The sequence below is a fragment of the Ctenocephalides felis genome, unplaced genomic scaffold (assembly GCF_003426905.1).
Source record: "Ctenocephalides felis isolate EL2017-DRISC unplaced genomic scaffold, ASM342690v1 CF-g0.4_SCAFFOLD_03571, whole genome shotgun sequence".
NCBI lineage: Eukaryota > Metazoa > Arthropoda > Insecta > Siphonaptera > Pulicidae > Ctenocephalides > Ctenocephalides felis.
Window position 1 is genome coordinate 58,928,946 of NW_020539725.1, and position 6,000 is coordinate 58,934,945.

General features: G+C 31.5%; 1 long non-coding RNA gene across 1 annotated transcript; it reads left to right on the forward strand.

The window, feature by feature from the left end:
* Positions 1 to 4,875: 4,875 nt before the first annotated feature.
* On the forward strand, positions 4,876 to 5,213 carry LOC113386903. The gene is made up of 3 exons (XR_003368024.1): positions 4,876 to 4,941; positions 5,033 to 5,076; positions 5,142 to 5,213. It is a non-coding gene; the product is annotated as an uncharacterized LOC113386903 (long non-coding RNA).
* Positions 5,214 to 6,000: the final 787 nt, after the last annotated feature.

Genomic DNA, 6,000 nt, shown 5'->3' on the forward strand with positions numbered 1-6,000 from the left:
ATTAAAGCAGTACGATTGCTTTGAAAAAAGTTCAGAATTTCCAAAATATTTCAAAACAAATTTTTCAACGAAAGGTAAGTTTTTGTCAAAAATTTATATAGTTCCTCGAAAATCTATTTTTTTCAGTGTAAATTTTTTTCAAAAATGTTAATCTTTTCAAAAAAATAATAATTTTTGGTACGGGAAGTTCCAGCAATTTGCCTTAAGGCACGATGCCATGCGCCCAACTAGTTAAATCATTTTCTGTATGTAGCGATGTTTTTATATTTTTTCTTGCCGAAACGACGTTCCGGCGCGTTCCGGCTCGACAACACCACTGTTCATTACTATCTGTTAATTATTCTGCACACTTATTATTTTTCTTCTATTGAGGAATAATGTATCTGCAGATTGATGGATGTGCAACAACGCACATTTCGGATGACTGGGATGAATTTCTTGAATTATAGTAGTTTGTGGTACTTTTCATTAATATACAAATGGTTTATTACTATTTAAGTGATCAAGGATGAAAATTAGAATGATTTTTACTTCAACCATCTTTCCCCCAGTGCTCTGTCTATATGATTAAACTGGCGAGCTCAACACCGCCGCCATCTATATATAATGACGAAATAAAAAAAAATGAAAAAAATAACAAGAACGGCGAATGGTTCATTCGTTCAGAAGGGAAAAAAATAAAATTAACTGAATATAAAGAAAGAAATAAAAAGAAAAAAAACTGTTGTGCAAGAAATGCAAAAGTGCTGCCGGACACGCAACGCGATTCTCTTCTACTATAGTGGGGATCCCAATTGGCCACTTGGGGAAAAAGGGCGGTCGTTTTAAAATATCATTTATCATAAATTCAGCAGTACCAACTTTAGACTCGATACACCACTAGTTCCTTTCAAACTTACGATTCCCATAACAAAACCACTCCGCATAATTCTATACATTAATGTTTACGCAACCGCAAACATTTGTTTTTATATTCCATTTATTTAAAATACATTGTCCGTTTGTTTGCTATCTAATGACAACTCTCGAATAAACACGATTGAATGAATGAATGAATATATAATATATAATAAACAAATAATAATGTAATATGTAATAATAATTTGAATGCGAGTCAAACCCGTAATTATTTCCTGGAAAGCTATGCGAGTGGAACGGGTCGTCATTTTCAAATTGTCGATAATGTGTATGTTTAAAAATCGCTGATTGCACGTTTTATGCTGATAAGGAAGCAGTTCGAAAATTAACGATGGGGGCAGAGGGTAAAGGTGAGGTCCTCGGACCCGGAATGGCAAAATTAATATCAAAGACCGCAAACACAAACCGAATTTTCACTACTCTACACTACTTTTCACTACTGACAGGCAAACTGTGTCTGGTGTTGCGATTTAAAAAACATTTCGTTTTTATGTTTGATTTTTTGTCACAACACAGTTTTGTGTTTTATGTGCCCTTATATGGTACCTCTTGCATTTTTTCTAAGTGGCTCCCGCTTTTCAAACGACCCTGACCGCCACTGGTCGATAACCATAGCCCATGGTTGAGTTGTTTACTTAAAGGCATATCATTTCCTTATTGTTATATTATTCAATTGCGATGACTCTGGAAAAAAATACATAAAACTCAATGCATATTTACGTTATACGAATTATTTAAAAAAAAACGCTTTTAAGATATAAAAGTTTTCCAAAAGTGCTATTGATGCGAAAAAAACAATTGTCGTCTCGTCAACGCTATTTTTATTAACGGCAACAACAATTTTTAAAATCTGAAAGACATTTTATAAAACTAAAATTATCCTATCATTCTACAGGTAGAAACACACTTGAAAAATAAATTAATATATAAACAATAAAATTTTTAACTTTCCGTAGGGTAGTTATAGTAATGGGCCGAAAATCGAAAATGAAAATTTTTGCATTTCTCGACGTTTTGAAGGTTTCTGAACATTTTAAGGGGCATACCTCAGAAAAAATGTATGTGTGTGTAAGTGTGTTTTGCATGTCCGCATACAAAAAAGGTATGTATACAACAAATATATGTATGTATATATGTCTATATTATAATTATGCATACATTGTATATCTGACTACTACTATTAATCTATTCCGCGAATCAATAAATTAGCAACAAAATGGGTCGCAATTATAATCAACATGTCGCACCTACACGAAATGGCGTCGTCGTCGTCGTTGTTCGTGACACGAATGACACCATGTCACGATTATGTTATTTGCCAATATACTAATAACAAAATAAACGATGAGCAATTAGAATTATGTGTTGCATTGAGAATAATTATTGCATTGCAGAAGGATATACATACCCGAGTGGAAATTTGTTACGGCAAGCCCTAACTCAGGTCCGGCCCCTATAGGCCCCTATAGGGCTGTACTCCGGCGTCCGTATTACGGAATTTAGTGCGTGGCCCTCATAGGGGCCATATATGGGCGGCCCTAATATGGTAATTTGAATAGGGTCCATAAAAGGCATGCCTGAATTCAGCCCTAACACGGATTGCCCTATAATAATTGAAACGGGCCATATTCGGATGCCCTATTGTACCCCTAATACGTATTGCCCATGATATGATGATACGGTCCGTATTGGAAATTCATTACTAGAGCCCTAATACGGCTTACCCACAGATTATTTAGACAAGCCCTATCTGCATTCTTTATTTGAATCCTACTAGGATTCAATATCAATAGAATCAAAATAGTTTGATTTATTAATATTTTGTAAAAAAAAAGGATTATAATGTGCATTATTGATCAATGATTGTCGTTATAGTCTAAAATAAATATAGAAATAAATTACATAATTAATAATAAAGAAATAATAAATAATAAACAATAAATGAATTATAAAAAATAACTATTAATAAATAATAACAATATGTAATCGGTAACAATATATTTCTTCGTTCTTTCCATAATCTGCATGATACCGTATTCATTATTATCAATATATTATAAATATAATATACGAATTTACGAAAGCTTTATACAACTTTGAACAAAAAATCCAATGGTAATACAAAACCAAAAAGTGTTTTTTTTTTAATAAATTAATAAAATCATGAAAGATAGGAAATTACATAAAATTTTTTAACAATAAAAATAATTATTGAATCGATTATATAACAAGATATTAAAATTATAGCGAATACAATAAAATAATTTTTTAATAAAATAATACTTTTTGTGATTAGAAGTTATAGGTATATTACTATTTTTCGATTTTGTCATGTGAGACATATAATATATATATATATATATATATATATATATATATATATATATATATATATAAAATTTTTATGGGTCGTCGAATAAAAAAATTAATGTACTATAGTTATGATCAATTTATTAATAATATAGTAGTTTCCTCACTGAAATTATATATATATAATCATATCGAATGTAATAAGTAGAAATAATAAGATCAATTCTGCGTACGTGAACTGTTTGCATAAGATATAGGACCTTCTTAGAAATTCGTCCAGCACACATATATCGTATTTATTCATTTTAGAGTCTAGACTATACATGAATATTAACTCATATCGAGTATCGAAAGTGTAACAATCAGAAACAGGATCGATGACCTTTTTCTTATGCGTACTTGGTCTATCTAAAGCATAGGACCTTGACATAGGACAAGTAGAAAAACTGAAATAAATTTACATAATTTTACTTCAATAATAAATATCAAAAGTTTTACATTTCATTTTAACATATTCTAAATACTGCTAAACATTAACATCGAATGAAATAGAGTGGGCAAGAGTAAGAAAGATCGGCGCTATGTCACACGTTAACTTTATAGATGCCGGCGTACAGCAGATTGTGAACAATATACATTTATGATTGCTCATATAATACGAATAGGCAACAAACATTTTGTCAAATATTATTTCGAACAATTTTTTTATGTGGACAGAAATACTGATATTAGTTCAAATAGATCTAATATTGAAGTTCTACGTAAAAAAATTAATAGTACATTAATTTTTTTATTCGACGACCCATAAAAATTTATATATATATATATATATATATATATATATATAAAGTATATATTGAATGCAGAGAAAGAGATCATCATCGCGCCGTTGCATATGATATTATATAAACCATTGATTGATAATATGGAATACGATCGAGGCACCAATACATGTATGTAAGAACTTCATCTTCTATCAAAGAGGACCATTGTTAGTTTTTTAGTTCATTACTGAATGCCAAGCTAAGCGGTCGTTATGTGTTTAATAGGAAGTGCGAAAATTACGAAATATTATTACGATATATTTTTATTTGTTTTAAAAGAACGTCGTGTAATTATCGTTTAATAATCAGTGGAAAAGTAGTGTATTGTGTTGTTTTATTTCTCAATGATACAAGTGAAAATAGAGTATCGATGTAGTGCCGGTGGATTGGTTGATATATAATGAAGGATAAGATAAATTCGAATGCCCATTTTTAAATAATTATGAGCTATCAGGAGAAAATTTACTTCTTCTTCAAGATTTGGTGAAGCGTCGGGCGGCACCAGCATCGGATAATTGGAGTCTTCATGAGGTGGATGTACGAGATTACGTGAGTAAGTATTATTGATCAACTACGTATTGTGTATTTTGTTATATACACACACACACACACACACACATATATATATATATATATATATATATATATATATATATATATATATAAACATATCTTTGATTTGAGTTGTAATTTCAGATACATATTAAATTGCCTTGGAAAAGTTAAAAATATTGCAACAAAAGGAATATGCGTTTTCTACGGACAATGAAGAAACCATAAACAGAAGGCAAGATGTTCTGAAAAAACAATACCGCTTAACAGAATAACGTCGATCAGCAGTTGTCGGAATGTAACATAAATTTAGGCAATAAGTCGCGCAATGCTTCAAGTAAGTGTATCTTGTTAACAATTTATCGTGTATTTTTCTTTTTATTATTATCGAATAATTTAATTTTAATTTTTAGTTTTTATTTTTTTAGTGTTTAATGTCTTAAAGACAGTGAACTTGTGAAGTGTTTATATGGTAGGTATTATTCACACAGTACACATAGATGATTTTATTATTTATGGCTATACATTTTGTTACAGGTATAATGACAACTGAATCAATTAAAAATCCGCAGTTGAGCCCTATTAAAGAGCAAGCATTTAACCAAGCCCTCGGGAAGGTTATAAATTATCCCCGTGATTGGGAGAATGGGAGAGATCATAGGCGGACCAATAAAACCTAATTAACTTTTGTTATTTATTGTTATTATATATTAAAATATTGTTATCAAAAGAATTAATAAAAAAAAATTTAGCATATGCATTTTTTTATGGGCCATGCCAATTATTATTTTCAGGGCCACATCAAATATATTTTTCAGGGCCATATCAAATATATTTTTCAGGACCATATCACATATTATTTTCAGGGCCGCATCAAATATATTTTTCAGGGCCATATCAAATATATTTTTCAGGGCCATATCACATATTATTTTCAGGGCCATATGCTTATTTTAAGTTAAGGGCCAAGTTCGATATTTTTATAGGGGCCATTTCATATTTTCGATTAGGGCCCGGAACAGTTTGCCCAACACAGACCTTATCCGGCAAGGCGTTACATATCGCATAGGGGCCAAGTACGGTTGCCGCACTGGGACCCTACTTAATTTAGGGCAGCCCTGATCCGCGCCATACTTCAATTTCCAGTCGGGTACCTGCGTTAGGTAATCCTATGTCCGCGTGATGATGCATCCACAAAATGTCGGTTTCATCGCTTTCCGGCCGTTTTCTTTTGTGGTTCCTACAGATTGTGCATCTTGATTTGTTTATTGCAACATCTGTTTTTGCACCCAACGCGAAAAAAGCTAACGGTGAATCCTCAATTTTTGGTTTCGAGTTGCATCTTGGACACTTACTTCGCACAAAACCCTTTTCTCCGCAGCCATAGCAAATTAAT